Source organism: Aythya ferina (assembly GCF_964211825.1).
Source record: "Aythya ferina genome assembly, chromosome: 26".
Taxonomy (NCBI): Eukaryota; Metazoa; Chordata; class Aves; order Anseriformes; family Anatidae; genus Aythya; species Aythya ferina.
This window is the reverse complement of record NC_140324.1, coordinates 1789028-1804870: the sequence shown is the minus strand read 5'-3', so window position 1 is coordinate 1804870 and position 15843 is coordinate 1789028. Positions and strand designations below refer to the sequence as shown.

The 15843-nt window shown below is 55.8% G+C and overlaps 1 long non-coding RNA gene across 2 annotated transcripts; it reads left to right on the top strand.

Moving 5' to 3' along the window:
* The first annotated feature begins 244 nt into the window (after window positions 1-244).
* LOC311423945 lies at window positions 245-7464 on the top strand. Of its 2 annotated transcripts, none has more exons than XR_014685946.1 (2): window positions 245-368; window positions 6406-7464. It is a non-coding gene; the product is annotated as an uncharacterized lncRNA (long non-coding RNA). The 2 variants fall into 2 exon arrangements; XR_014685947.1 differs by lacking the exon at window positions 245-368 and adding an exon at window positions 388-496.
* The last annotated feature ends 8379 nt before the right edge of the window (window positions 7465-15843 follow it).

Genomic DNA, 15843 nt, shown 5'->3' with positions numbered 1-15843 from the left:
ATAATAATAAATAAATAAATAAATAAATACAGAAAAAAAAGGAAAAACAGAGAAGCCTCAAAAACACACACCAAAAGCACTGCACTGCTGCCTGCTCCCCACAGCACTGAGGGGCCAGGAGCAGAGGCATTTCCCTTTCAAGTCTCTTGGCCGCTTGCCACCCTGCCCTCGGTGCAGGTGGGCGATTCCCATTACTGCTAATGCAAGTTAAACAGAACCACCTGCCGAGCACGTGGTCTGTGCAGAAACCTCCCAAACTCCACCCGAGATGAGACAATTTATGACCATCGCTGGTTGCTGAGGCTCGTTATGGTCCCATGTAATTACTCTTCCTCTCATATCTTTGCTGAGAATGAGAGATAAAGAAGGCAAGTGTAGCTTGCATCAGTAGGTTTCAGAGTTAACATGATTTGATGAGCTTGCTTGTAATGTAGAGATATGGGCTTGGGGAGCTACTGTGGTCACTGAGAGGTCACTGGTGGTTGGCTCTTTGCTGGTGGGTTCTGGTTTGCAATTTCTATTTTCCATTTTCCCCTTTGTAATGGGGGGAAGCAGCTCAGTTGGGTTTGGTGAAGTACCAGCAAGGCCCGTTTGCCAGCCTCAGTCTGCAGAGGATTGCAGGCACTTGAGGAAGAGGATGGTGCCTTGAAGGCAGCACCAAGTCTGGATGTTTGGGATGTGTGGGGGTTTGTTAGGCAGTGCCCCTGTGCATGTGCTCCTTCTTGCTCTGTGAGCAAGGCTAGAAGCACACAGGGACAGGTAGCTCCTGGAAAACCCAAAATGCTGGAACTGATCGCAAACACCCTCCTCTCTCGGAGGCTGTGGAGCCCGTGTTGCCTGGGGATATGTGAGCTCCAGCAACATGCCCGGGGAGGCAGCAGGGGCAGCACCCCACGAGGCTGTGCTGAAAGGAAAGGGCTGGCAGGGTGCTGGGGTCCTTGAGGGGATGCGTGCCCATCCCCAAACCCCTGATGATGGATGCAAGGAGCTGGAGGCCACGGAGCAGGAGATTCAGATGCTGCCTGGTCCTGTGCTCGCATCAGAGCTTTGATGTAAGCTACTGGGAAATGGAGCAAGGGGAAATCACACTTAGCAGGCGGGTTGGCAGAGCAAGGTCTGATTTTTGCACGTGCTTCGCCTGTGGCTGCTGTGTGCATGCACACGAGGGTGCTGCTCCTGGGGTGCTGCGGTGGTGCTGGAGAGGAAATCGGGGGATGCAGAGCAGGAAGATGCTGCCAAGTGGCGAAGGCAGGTGGGCACCCATGTGTCAGGCACACGATGGGTGCAGAAGGTGCCACCCCCCCGCCTGCCCAGCACGTGGGACCTCCAGGCACCGCGAGGCAGAGGGACCGGGGTATGGGGAGCACGAGGTTTGCTGGCCCTTTAAGGGAATAATTTCGGAGCTGGCCTACTGAGTTATTGATTGGCGCTATGGTAACGTATATTAGATTATGTATGGCTGGAAATGTGTTGTGGACTGGGAGGCTTGTTTGGGAAGCCAGCACTCTTCTTCTTGTAAACCAGCTCCCCGCTGAGGGGCTGGGGTGCGAAGGGTCTGCGGCGTGCTGGCTCTGCGGGGCTGAGACCAGGTACAGCTCGAGGCATGTGTGGCTGGGGGCATCCCTGGGGCAAAGTGGTGGAGGCAGAGGAGATTTTTGTTCAAAAGGGCATTACCAGGTGGATGGGAGTGCCCAGCTGCATCCCAGACTCAAGAAGGGCCTTTCAGCGTTCACGACACCTGGATAAAGACAAGTCCCAGCCTCTCCAGACAGCCTGCCAGGGCTTTGGCTTGGCTGTTGTGGAGAGAGCTGGAAAAGCCCAATTTTGGTTTAATTGCCCTGGCAGAAGCAGGGCAAGCAGGCTGCAAGGGAGGCAGGTTGACCAGGCAGGTGTAAGAACTTCACCAGCTGGTGGCTTCCCACAGTGTGGGTACTGTATTGAGTCCAAACCCCACCAGCTCCACAGCTCGGATGCGCTTTTGGCTTGACGGGGCAGGGACAGCTTCTTCCATGGCAGCAGGGAGGCTCTGGGCTGCTCAGGGAAAGCTGCCTGGGCTGCAGCTGTGTGATGGTGCCTGGAAATCCTGCAGCAGAGAGTTGGGGTGCCTGGGAGCTCAGCGAAGCATCCCTCTGTGCACGTGTGCCGGCTGTCACCGTGCCGGCCCCACCTCACTAATGCTGCTGGAAATCCACAGCACACAAAGCACCTCCAAATGCCCCAAACCACCGAGTACCAGTTCCCAACTCATCCTGCTTATGCTGCAAAGTCCTTTCCAAAAGGAGCCCGAGGTTTGCAGGGTGGTGCAGGGGCTAAAGGCGCCGTATTGATCCTGCCGGCGCTGGCCTCGCGCCGTCACCTTTCGGCGCTGGGCACGGGGCAGTGGGGAGGCAGCGGAGCGTGCACCGAGCCCGGTCGGGGGTATTGTGCTGGAGTAATTGGGCTTGGAAAATGAGAGGCTTTGAAATCCTTTAAAAGCAAGGAGGGAGGGGAAGGGCCCCGGGCTCCCCGTGCTGTCGGCTGAGAGCAGGGAGCAGCTGTCCCGAGGGGGACCACAGTGGCGTGGGGATGCTGACTGCTCCTGCAAACCCAGGCAGGTCCTGAGATGCAGAGGGGCAGGGATAGAGGGAAGGGGACAAGACCCTGGGAGGAGGTGATGTCTGTGGGCACATGTGGTTCTGGGGCTGCAGGAGGCTTGCTGGAAGTGTGACAAGGGATTTTTTGGGGAAAAATGAGGATGTCTCTTGTATCATGCATGGCTGCTTTTGTCTGGCACTGGTGTTTGCAGCTGGCGATTCAGTGCTACAGCAAATATCTCTGGGTCCAGCAACCACCAGGTATTGAGACATATCTCTTGGAGGCAATTATCAGCGACTGTTCCGGTGCTAAATACGTCGTCTTCTCCTCCCTTTCCTTCCCATTTTTTTTTTTTTTTTTTGTCTCCCAGTGTAACATAAAAACATATTGATCGCTCAGCCAGGCGCTCCGAGCATGCGTGTGATGGGGAGGCAGAAGGCTGGGGCCATTGGGGCTGCCCGAAATTCCAGCAGCTGCAGTGCCCGCAGCACCCCTGCCCCTGGTGCCATCTCCCACCTCTCTGCACCGTGCTGGCATCCCTGAGACCCTGCTGGGTGAAGGTGGCAGGAACACTGACTTGGGCTTGTGTGGGATCATCGAGCCCAGGGCCCCGTTTTGGGCAGGGCTGTGCACTTTTCCCCTCTCCGAAGCATTTCTCCTTGCCTCAAGCAGGGAGGAGAAGGTGTGGGCACCTGGGTGCACATCCCAGCCATGAGCAGTGATGCTCAGAGCATCACAGCAAGCCGAGGACGTGCCTCCCTGCCCTCCCACACACCCGTGTTTGCTGCTGGCCAAGAAAAATGAACTTCAACAACTTTTCTGAAGCCTGGGGCTAACCTCCATCTCCCAAATATCCTGGAGCATCCACTCACCAGGCTGGGATAGCAGGAGGTAGAAAGGACATCGTTGCTTTTCAGCAATTCCTCTCTGCCCCAGGAGCCTGCAGGTGCTCAGGTGCTGTCCCCAGCTGCGGGGGTGGCCCGGCCATCGTGGGAGCCACTTGTCCCCATCAGCAGGCTGGGGACCCTGGCTGGCACTGAGGTTGTAGGATACCTTGGGCTGCTCTGGGGCTGAGGTTGCTTAGAAGGAGATTGCTTACGGCCAGGCTGGGCTTTGGTTTGTAAAGCTTTGGGTTCTGGGAAATCTCAGGAGAATTTAAAGCAACTTTTGGAGGATTTAAAGTGAATTTCCTGCTTTTTTTTTCCATGCACAAGGAATTACCAAAGGCTGAAAACCCTGGGCAAACCCCACTGTGCATTTCAGGAGCTCAGGGAGAAGGGATGGGTCCTGGGTACCACAAATGCATCGGTGTTGGGGTGGTGTTAAGCCCCTGCTTCCCTCGGAGCTGTTGGCTCCTGAGGCTCTGGCTGAGCCCAAAACTCCCACTGTCCGTGCAAAGTGGCTGCTCCCTGCACAAACAGCCTGCCCCAAATTTTGTCCTGGCCAGGAAAATAAATGACGTGGGTTTTTTTTGTTTGTTTGTTTGTTTGTTTTTTTTTAACTGTCCAACTGGCGTGAGCTGCTGCAGGGCAGGATGCCGGGTGCTGCCTGTCCCTGTGCAGGTAGTGGGGGACGGACAGGAGGGGGCGGTGGTGATGACAGCAGCGCTTGGCTCATCAGCACGTCTCTGATAGCAGCTTGGAGCCCTCCGCGATCGATCAAGCCAAGGTGCACGTACTGCTTCAGATCTATTTAAAGAGCCTGGCTGCCTGGCCCCGAGGGGGAGAAGCTGGGAATAAACCCCCCCGGTCACCGCTGCGCCTCTCCGAGGTGTCCCGAGGGGCTTCCCGACCCTCTGCCATGGGGACACCCCCGGTGCCACCTCGTCCCTCAGCTCCGGTCCCTGAAGTTAGAGCATCCCAGCTCAGACACGGGGCAGGGGACACGGTGTGGGCATGGTGCAGGTGTCCCTCGGCCGCAGCCCGGGTGCTGGGGAATTGCTGCTGAGGTGGGGGCTGGAGGCTCAACCCAGCACCCGGCACGGTCACGGCTCAGGGAGCAGGGGAGGCTGCGCTGGGTGGTCGGAGTGCGGGGTCGAATCCTGCCCCCCAGGACCATTGTGCCAAATATCCCCCCCCCAGTACTGCTTTGATCCCATGAGGTTCGGGCTGTGCCACCCACCCCAGCGGTGACCAGGGGACAGTCCCAGGCCACCCCTGGGCGCAGCACCCAGGTGGGTGCACGGGGGCTGGATCTGGCCGTGGCTGCGCAGCACAGGGAGCAGCGAGGCTCTGAAACCGTCCAGCTCCCGGGATTTCTGCAGAAGCTGCTGCTTGTTTTATTTATTTATTTATTTTTCCTTGCTGAGAGGAGCCAGCAGCTGCAGACAGAGCGGGGCATTAAGGAAAACAAATGGGCCGGAGCTGAGAGGGAGAAGCCCGGATACGGCCGCATTTGTCAGGCTCCGTATCGGCATGTGGCCATCGCTCAGCAGCCCGTTATACCTGGAAATGGCAGGGGAGCTCAGACAGGGTGCTGGTGGTGGTGGAAGGAGGTGTAGGGGTGGGGAGGGCAGGATCTGTCCCCCACAGAGATAGGTGCAGTGGTGGGGTGAAGGATGTGGCCCCAGCCCAGGGAAACAGCACTCCTCTGCAGACCCCAGCACGGGGGTGACGGCACAGGGACGCAGCTGGGGACCCCATGGCAAGTGACAGCCAGGTCCTTGCTCTGCTTCTGGGACGGGCAGGATGTGACAGTCCCCACGGTGCCCGGCTCCCAGCAGCAGCAGGTCGGGTGGTGGCAGCTGCTGGGCCATGGGCTGCCATCAAGGTGGCTTTGGTGGCATAACGGGGTGCCTGCCACCAGTATGGGAACAAGGAGGGGGTTGGCACAGGGGAGATGGTGCCAGGAGGAGGATCAGCCACCCACGGAGCTCCCTGGTATGGAGACATGCAAAAAATCAGCAAAGTCGTTGTTTGGAAGTAAACTTTGGCTCCAGGGCAGGTGGGTCCTGGGGGGTCACCTGCAGCCGGGGGGGTTGCAAAGTCTCTGGGGTGTGCAGCTGCACCCATCAGTCTTCAGGGAGCCCCTGGCCCCCGTTAAGCTCCTCACCCCCCACTCCATCTCCCCTCGCCCGGTCCCCTCATTAGCTGCAACACAGAAAAGTGTTTTGAAACCTTTGCAGAGGGGTCCCCCCCCCCCCCTCCGGCCTCTGCCACTTTTCTCGTCATGCTCATTAGAGCCCTGAGTATCAATCAGGCAGGCAGAGATGAAAGCCAGCTGGGGATGCATTACACACCTTGGAGAGGGATGAAAGCGCCTCTTTAGTCCTAACAAACCTCTCGAAGCCGAGATGCAGATGGACGTGCGCCTCGCGCCAGCTGCCTTTCATCTTAATTTTCTCTTTTTGGGCTCCTTGTCCCAGTGGTGTCATGTGGGTGACAAGTGTGGTGGCCTTGGGTGGCACCCAGGGCTGGGTGCTGGGCAAACTGCAGATACATGGGGAGGAAGATATTTTTGTCCACCTGTCCTCTCCAAGGACCCGGAGGATGACCCAAAATGTCACCATCCATTAGGAGCCTCCACAGACACCTCTGGGTGCAGCATCGGTCCCTGCCCAGCCCTGGGGACTGCTCCCATGGAGGCAGGTGGCAGGATCTGGCTCATGCTGGGTTGTGCTGTGCAATAGATTTTAAATTTAGAAATTGTTCAGATTTGTACTTTGAAAAAAATCCATGGGGCATTAAATATTTACAGAAAATCAGCAGCTGTGTAAATAATAGAAAAATCCAATATTCTGAGAGTGGACCGGTTTTCAATAAATTTGAAAATTTTATGATATTGTTATTATTATTTATTGCCTATTTTATTTGTCGGTGTCTCTTTTCACAGGCCGTGTGGAGCTGGGTGTTTCACCAACTTGCGCAAAGCGAGCGGCCGAATTACGTGGGCTGCAGCCACCCCTGCCCAGCGTCACCACTGCCCCCTGAGCCCGTTCCGCTCATCACACCGATGGGCTGCTCTGGGAGCAGGCGTCCCGGGAGGGTTTCCTCTGCTGCTGCCTGGGCGAACTGAGACATCCTCTGAGCATCCCCATGTCCCTGAGCATCCTGCATCCCTGAGCGTCTCCGTATCCCGCAGCATCCCACGTCCCTACACCAGCAGGTCCCAGGCACGGGGCCGAGGGCGAAGCAGGAGCCCCGCAGGGGAGGAGTGCTGTGGAGGGTGACGGCAACGTAGCACCTACTCTAATGGGATCCTCTCCACAAGTAATTAAGCCTCGGCTAATGCTAACCGTAATGTGATGTATGTATGCCTTTAACTAATCATTTATTAGCCTCGTTGATGGTTTGTCAATATTAATTCATTTATTTAAACAACTCCGAGCTGTAATGAAGATGTTTGCTTTAAGGGGGAAAAAAAGAGATGGAGCTGCCAGGAGATTTTTTGTTGACTCGATGGATGTCGCTCTGCCCTGGGTGATGAGCGGTGTCCCTGCCCTCAAAGCCTGGCCCCTCGCTGCCAGCAGCGTCCACAACCTGGTGGCAGCCCTCGGAGCATCCCGAGGGGCTGCTGTAGGGCTGTAGGGACCCCCCCTCACAGCACCTCTGGGCTGGCTAGGATGGGGCCACCCGAAGCAGCTGAGCGCTGTGACCAGAACAACTTTGTTTCAAAGAATTTCCATCAGTTTGACCTTAAAATGTTCTAGCCGTACTTAAACGCCTGAAGTCAGACCCAAATGTGCTGCACAACCAGGAACAATTGGTTTCTGCTGACTTTCGACTTGCTAATGATTTCAAATTGGTTTTCATTTCAAATCAAATTACTTCTATTTAATATTTTTTTTGAGGTGGGGGAAAGGGAAATTGATAAGAAACTGAAAAAATGTATTTTTTATTCCATTTGATAGCCCACCTTGGGCTGGATTTGCTCTTCCTTCTGTAGCCCTTGGGTGCCAAGGCCAGCGGGGTGCTCTCCAGGGCAGCATCCCCAGGGCAGTAGGGTCCTGTGCCGGGGCTGTGCCAAGCAGCTCCCACAACACGGGCTTTGGTGCTGGCCCTGGATGTTGCAGCATCTGCTTTCAGCTCTCCTCCTCAGCTTCTTAATATCAGCTAGATCACAGTATTAAAGTTAACTTTCTCTTAAACAAGCTTAATTAGCATCCTTCAGACAAACATAAATTAATCCCGGGCTGCTCTGGAAGATGCGGAAATTCCCCTTGATCGATTGCCAGTCCTGGCTCCAAACAAACTCCTCTGAAACCCAGATCTCACTTTGGATCTGCCATGTATCACCCACAGAGCTGGTGAGCTGGGGGCATCCCCATGGTCTCAGTGGGGTGGTCAGCCCTGCTCCAGGCACAGGGACATGCCTTCGGGTGCCACCACAGCCATGAGTGCCTTTGGATCACCATGCATGGACAAGTACAGCCACGCATGACCACTTACACCCACGCAATGTTTGACCATGCCCAACCGTGCGTGACCACACATGCCTATGTTTGACCATGCCCAACTGCTCAACACTGTTCATGACCGTGTGTGATCATGCACAACAACATTTACCTTGTGTGACCATATTTACCTTGGACAACTGTGGATGACCACTCATGGCCACTCACCACCATGCCCAACCATGGTTGACCACACACAACGACATATGACCGTGAAATGACCACACAAGGACCATGTGCCACCACCACACATGACCACCCATGCCTCCACCTTGCTCCAGGTATTCCCCCAGCCCCAGGGCTGCAGGGACTCCTGCAGGGTTGGTGTCCTCGCCATGCGTGGTCTTGGATGGTTTGTCTCCCACGAATGCAGTTGTGGACCCTGGCCACCTGTGCAGTGCCCGCGGTACCCTGTCACTGCAGGGTGACACGCCGGCAAAGCAGGACCTTCTCCTGCTTGGTTTGATCCTGCTGCCTGCTCTTTTCCTTTGACGCCCATCATTCTGATACGAGAAGAGCCAGCAAGATGTCCTAGTCTCCTCCTCCAGGGGAAAATGGAAAAAAAGTTTTGGTTTGCTTTGGTAGGAGGGCAAAGCATCCTTGGGGGTGAAAATCACTCTTTCGGGAAGCTGCTTAAGGACAGCCCTGAGGTTTGGTTCTGTGCTGGTACAGCCCGGCACAGCGGGCACCCCGCAGCCCCGACTGCCCTTGCGAGGGCCGGCCCCAGCAGTTCGTGCCAGGATCTATAAAGTCTGCAGGAGGCAGCTGGGTCGAAGGCACGGATCCTCCAGGAAACGGGGGTGGAAGGAACCAGGCTAATTCAGCTTGAATTGTTGTTGGAGTTCGTCCACTTTGATAAAAACAACACCCGAGCCGCCTGCGCCTTGTCCTGTGCAGAAACCTGTGAGAACAAGGATGGGAAGATGCCTGCTTGCAAGCAGGGAAACTGAGGCACAGGGGATCTGATGGGCTTTCCAGGGGGCGGAGCAGCACCAATCCTGGCACCAAAACCCTTGGACACAGGGCTGAGAGCCAGCCTGGGGTGGGATTTCCCTTTAGGTTTGCTGTGCACAGGGGCCACATCCTGCTCAGCATCACCCAACCCAGCATGGAGAGATGAGGCATTGAGGTAATGGGGTCCAGGGCCATGGGGGGACACAGTGACCGGGTCCCCGAGGGTGCCAGGCTGTCACGGGGCACAGGACCCTGTCCCAGCTGCGGGTGGAGGATGAGCTGGGGTGGGGGGGGAACAGGGAAGGAGGGGCACCCAGCCTGACACTGGGTCACGGAGCCGGGAGCGTTGCGAGGTGCCGAAGGGATCAATAGCAATTCTAATATCATACAAGTCAATTTTGACCTGTCATGGGCAGCTCGGCAGGCTGACTCCAGAGCTGCGGGACCTGATAAATGGGCTCTCAAAACCATATTTATAGCAAGAAAAAGCTCATAAAATTGAAACAAGGCCAGAGCGCGGGGAGGAGGCTGCTGCCCGGCCGCAGCCCTCCCAATGAAAGGAAATCGGGAAGGGGAAAGGTGGGATGCAGGGTGAGGAGGGGGGAAGCCTGGTGCAAGGAGTGTTTAGGGGTGCTGGGGTGGGCTCAGGGGTAAAGAGACCCAGCCCATGGGGCTGGGCAGCACCAAATGATGTCCCCATTGCAGGCACATAGCCCGGCTGGGGGACAGGGGTGAGGTGTGGGGACCTGGCTGTGCATGCATAGCATTTTGGGGTGCAAATCCCTACTAACTTCTGCACCTCATTCTTTTGCAGCCCCACATCAGCCCCAGTGACACGGCTGCTGCAGGGGGGGGCTGAGAGAGCTGGGTCCAGCCCAAGCCCTGCAGCAGTTCCTGACCTATTTTGGGGGGGGGGAGGAAGCAGGGGGAAGGCGCCTTCCCCCCATTATTGCCCCCCCAGGCAACCCCCGCAGCCCACAGCACGGCTGCTCTTGCCGGGAAGGCCGTCCCGTCCCTTCCCTCCCATCTCACCGCTCGCTCAGCCCCACGTCCCCAAAGAGCAAACCTTGCCCTGGGTTTCCAGTAGCTGCAGTTTTCCTCCAGGCCTTGATGTGGAAAGACATTTATGAGAAGAATTGGAAAAAAAAAAAAAAAAAAGAGGGCGGGGGGGAGATGGGCTTGTGAGAAGCTGAGCCCCTTCCCTGCTTGGCTGCACAGTGCAGGAGACTTGGTGATGTGCCCCAAAAACGTGCCACCGCCTGCGCTGCCGTGGGGACAGCAGGGAGCAGAGTGAAGGTCTCTGTGCTGTCCCTGTGCACGGATTCATTTCTTCTTCATCCCCCTCCTCCTCCTCCTCCCTCCCCCCGTTTTAAACCCCATCCGGTGCTGGGGCACATTTCCCTCCTCCACCTCTCCATGCACTTTCCCTGCTGTAAATCCTCCCCCAGATATCGCTCCCTGTGGCTCCAAAACCAATGGCCCTGCACCCTCACTGGCTACAGGGCATCCCATGGCCATGCTCTGTTCACACCACTCATGTTTTTTTGGTGTCCGGACCTCGCCGGGGCACAGCTGGCATCTCCCCTGCCCCTCTGCCTTTACCGGCTACCTTTCTTCGGAGCCACCTGCCACGGGTGTGAGGAGTTGCCTGTTCTCAGATTGAGTCTCTCAGGGGGCTGTGGCTGGAGGTTTGGGAAGGAGGAACAATGCTGAAGGAGGGTCCCAGACCCCAAATTTCCCAGGTCTCAGCTGGGACTGGCGTGCCTCAACTGGGGTCTTTGCACCACATCCTCTGCGTGCTTTGTGGGCAGCATTTTGGGGATGCTTCTGCCTGGCCCTGGGCTGGGGCTGCTGGGAAAGAGGGGAGAGAGGGGGGGGGGCTCTGGCTTTTTGCCCCCCTCCAGAGCATTATGAGGGGTGGGAAAATGCTGACCTCTGGTTTTCCACTTCTTCTTGCTCTTTCCTTCCCTCCAGGGGCTTTTCTCACCATCCCCTGCGCAGCAAATAAAATGTCCTGATAACACCGGGATCAATGCGATCTGAGTCAATCAACCCAAGAGGGACCTGGCTGGAAAACCGTGCCCTGTTCCCCTCCCTCCTCATCCTCCTCATCCTCCTCCCAACGCCACGGGGAGATGCAGCCTGACCCCCCTGGCCGTGGCTGTGCAGCAGCTGGGGTTGGCTTCCCCCAGTGCGAGCTGCGTGCAGGAGCAGCGTCTCCATGTGCTGCTCTTGTATGAAATGAGTCTGCCAGGTCTCAGCACTGCCTGCAGCCAGTTTGCACCCAGAAGGAGCCAGGGGCATCACTGGTTTGACCCATGCCGGGAGCCAACACCAGGCAGCTCAAGCCCAGAATGGATGAAATAACACCAACCTCAGAGGGATTTACGGGCAGGATGGAGGTTGCCTTGCTGCTGCTGCCTCCCTGCTCCTGCCCCAAGGGAGGGCTGGGATAAATCAGCTGTTTGCCCAGGTTTTCTCCCAAAGTGGGAAAATTCCCCCTTCAAATGGGAGAGGAGGAAGGAAAGATAGGTGTGTTTAAGCAGTTTCAGTCCTGTTTCTTCCGTCCCTTCCTAACGAATCCACTGGTTCCCAGAAACACTTGAGAATCTTTTTATAGATAAAATTAGCAACATTCTCCCCCAAAAGCTTTGTATATAGATTTCTTTTTAAAAAAAAAAAAAAAAAAAAATCTTCATGGAACAGTTAGCTTCAACAGCCCCTTTTTCACCACGTGAGTGGCATGCCTTTGCCCCAGTGCCAGCACTGTCCAGGGGGGGTGTGGGAGCCTGAGTGCATCAAGGATTTATTTCTGCATGCAAAGCCCCCACTGCTGTGGGGCCAGGTAGGGTGGCTCATAACATTGTCACTACCATGCAAGAGCAAGGGGTGAAGGAGGGTTTCAGAGGTGGTTTGGGTGCTGCTGTGGTTGTATGGGATGGCTACAAAGAAGAAATGATAGGGAAAGGAGAGGTGCAAGGTGTTGGTGGTTATTGCCTTGCAAAAACCTTCTCCAGTCCTTGTTGAGAGACAGATGCAGAAAAAGAAAATGTCCCATGGGACTCAAACACTGCACTCCCCTCTGCAGACAGAGCCCTGGGTTTCTGGTTTGCCCCCTGATGAGGATTTGAGGAGATCAAAGAATGGGCCATAAGATCTTGATTTTCTCCATTTCCTCTCAGTAGTTCCTTGAGGGGCTGAGTGACTGCCTGGCTGGGTGGGTGGCAGCTCAGCCACCCCTCTGCCAGCAGGCTTCAGAGCCTCACATGGGAACCTGAGTCCCCCGGAGCTGCCGAGGTGCAGGTGCCATCATCCTGCCTTGTCCTGCTCGCCTCCCCTCCATCTCACCGCAGGCACAACCCAAAACTCTCAGCAGCCCCAAGCCTGGTCCCTTCCCCATCATGTCTCATGTGCTTTCCTGGTGTAACGCAGCTTATTTCTAGACAGGATGGAAAGAAAGCAGGAAATGCCAGTCTGGAGGTGGTTTCTGGAGAGCCACCACTATGGTGAGCCAATGACCAGCATCTTCCAGTGGGGATGGAGCAGGATGATGGCTGGGTGTCCCTCATTGCTGTGCTCACGTGGACTTGTGAGCTCTCACCTGGTGGCGGTGGCCAGCTCCCTGCCACCAGGGGCACTGCATCCACCACCAGCCCCACCGCCTCTTGCTCAAAAGGTCTTCACCCTCAGCAGCCTGGTACTGGCACCCCAGGGGCTCAGCACCACAGCAGCACCTCCTTTCCCTAGGGATGGACACAAAATGCCCAAGGCAGACAAAAACCAGGAAGAAAGAGCTTCTGGCAGCAGCAAGAAGCTGAGTCCAAGCTCCTGCAATGTTGCACTCCCACCAATGTGCGTTCCCTTGGGGATGGAGATGGACATGTCCCATGGGGTTCTGCTCCTTCCCTTCTGCTCCTTGGCCACCTGGGAGAGCATCTCCCCCACTACGGACATGCACTCAGGCCTGGCCTCTTGGAGAAGACCCAACCACAGGCGTCCCAGGCCTACATCCTCCATTGGGCCCAGTCTCCAGGCCTCCATTGCCTCCACCTTTCACAACCCTCAGGCCCTGCTACACCAATGTGTCTCTGGAGAAACAGGGGCTGTTGCGTGGAGAACCGATGAGTGGCAAACAACGATGGGCATTGGGACAGGACATGTCTGTGTCTACCCGCTCTGCCAGCCCTTATCTGGGGGATGCGCATCCGGAGGAAACAAGGAAGAGCTAAAGGGGACATCTGGCTGCTCGAACCCTTGGCCCCCATCTCCACGTACCAGGTGAAGATCCTGGCGTCCTCTTGACTGAAGCTAGGCAGAACGCCGTGTCTCCGGCCTTCCTATCTCCTTGCAAAGCGTGGCAGTTCCTGAATTGCCCGGCCGCAGCGGGCCCTAATGGCCCAGAGCTGATGTTTTATTGTCGGGTTTAAAAGTGTAATTAGTTCAAGTGTAAACAAAAAAACCTTGCTTAATTAAGAATTTTTAAACAGGGCAGAGAGAGATTCCGGAAACATTAATGAACCCCAGGCAAGCACCATAAAATTGATCGAGGGAAGAGAGACAGCGGGGACGGGGGAGGGCTGGGACGGGGATGCGTGATGAGAGGGTATTACCGCAGAAATCGCCTTCAGTTTACTTTGGCCGCTTAATGCCGGAGTGCATTTGGAAGCCTGTGTTTATGGCGATGGGTCTCCATAGAAATATCTAATGATTTTTTATGCATTAATGGGAAAGTTGGACAGCGGTAATATATTGTTTAAGGAGACGGAGAGGATCCTTTTAAGGCTGACATGTTGTAGATCAAGAGTGACAGGCCGGGTCCTGGGCTGAGGTTCCCCGTGCCATGGCCCGTTGGGCCCCATGCCTCAACATGGATCAAATACCAGCGTGTGCCTTTAAGAGTCCATAAAAAGAACAAATAAAATCAAAGCATTGTTTTCCCACCACCCCATCCCTCCCTTCAATGCTCTTTTTGGCTGGTGCCAAGAGAAGCTAAATATATCTGCCTTTCCCGTCTGCAGGCAATCGGCAGTGGATGGGAAGAGGGTCTCAGCGTTTCCCATCCAGACGGCTCCCAGCACGGAGCAGCAGATGCGTGTCTCTGCGTTGGTAAGCTCTTTGTAGGTTGGAACCCTTCTGAAGCAGGACGAGGTGTCTGGAAGGTGCTGCTTTTTTCTAGTTGCTGGGAAGCAGCCAGCGGCTCCACTGGGCTCTGCCCAGGGCCATCTGTCCTCTCCTGGGCTTGTTGGGTTTCTTGTGTGAGCTGCTGGAGAAGGTTGGTGGAAGGAAGAGTCTTGAAGACTTTCTGTGTGCTGGTGCTCTCTCAGAGGTGATGGGCTGGAGAGCTGGAAGGTCTGGAGTGAAGTGCAAGAGCAAAGTAAACCTCTAGCTTGGGAAAGGCTATCCCTCTTATTCTACAAATTGGGGTGAGAGCCCTCTGCTCAAGAAAGGAGTCCTGCTGGCTCCTTCTCTAGTGCTGGGAGCCCAGTTGAGCTCGAAGTGAAGAGCAGCCCATGCTGCTGGCTGCTAAGGGGCTTTGAAGGTCGAGGCATGCTGGGCTCTTCCCTTCCTGACCCAGCAAGGGGCCCCAAGCTCCAGGTGTGTTTTGCCCAGTCCTTTGGGACAGCCAGGTCCTGGAGAAGTTCAGAAATTTTCTGCCCTTCTGGTCAAAGTTCCCTTTTCTAGACCTCCACAGGCAGTGTCTCTGGAAGTCCTGCAGGAATATCCCCCTCATAGTCACTAGACCCCTATAATCATCGTGTTTGGTGCCACTGTTGGCAACCAAAATCCTCAGAGAGAAATTGGCTCCTGGCTGGGATCCCATCTTCAACCTGAGATGGTTTCTCCTGTCCTGCTCTCCAAAGAGACAGAGGAGAAACTGGCCACCAGCCTTACTGCCAATGTCTTCTCCCTCCTGCAGTACATGAACTCACTGCCTTCTGCTCTTCCTCAAAGGTCACATCTTCCAAACATCTTACTTGTGTCCCTTCCATCCCAGGCTCTCCACTTTGTCTATATTTTCCCTCTAAATCTGGCACCCAGCCCAGCGAACTGCTCCAGCAGAGCTGAGTCAAGCAAAGAGGACGGCTGCCAGGCCTGGCACCGCATCTGGTCCCTGTGCGCTCCCCGACATGCTCAGGGCTTCCCCCCCCCGCCCCCTCCACATCCTTGGTGAGACTCATGCCAGGTGGCACTGGGGTTTTCCGCTGTCCTGTCCCCATCATTGCCACCATCTATATTCAAACTTCCCTCCCTCAGCTTCCCAGGCACATCAGCTCCATGGCAGAGCTTTGCTGGGAAGAAAGAGGGCCCAGAAGACCAAGATGAAACAGAAAGCTCTCCTGATAAAGTTAGCCTTGCTCAAACTCATTCATTTTCCCAACATTTTCCAGAGGTAGGGACATTGGGGTTTGGGGAGTTCAGGGCATACCTACTGCTTGGGCGTTCATAAAACACCAGGCTGTGCTAAGGGAGGGATGCTTCCTGCCAGCACAAGGAGGTGGAGTTACACCACAACATGGTGCAAGAGGAGATCAGAGGCCAGGGATTATTTCCCGTGTGCCGTTTGGGGTACTTCTGCCAGCAGAGCAATGTTCAACAGTCCTCGTGCTTCTGGCCACAGCGGGCAAGGAGGGGGTGGCATTCAGCCTGGCTGGTCCTGGGCACTGTGCTGTGGCTGTGATGCCAAGGGCACACGTGCACCCACAGCAGTTATGGAGCCCACACCTTGCATTAAAACAAGGGGTAGACATTCAGGTAGGGACTGGGTCCCTCTTCCCATCCTTCAGACCTTACAGCTGGCACGGCACCCACCCGTGGAGCCCCCTGGGATGAGCTGGGCTTTGTCCGCCTGCCTCCCCTTCCCTCCTCTCCTCTCTGCCTCATCCTTCATTATATCTCCGCTCCTCCCACCCTCTCTCTGCCTC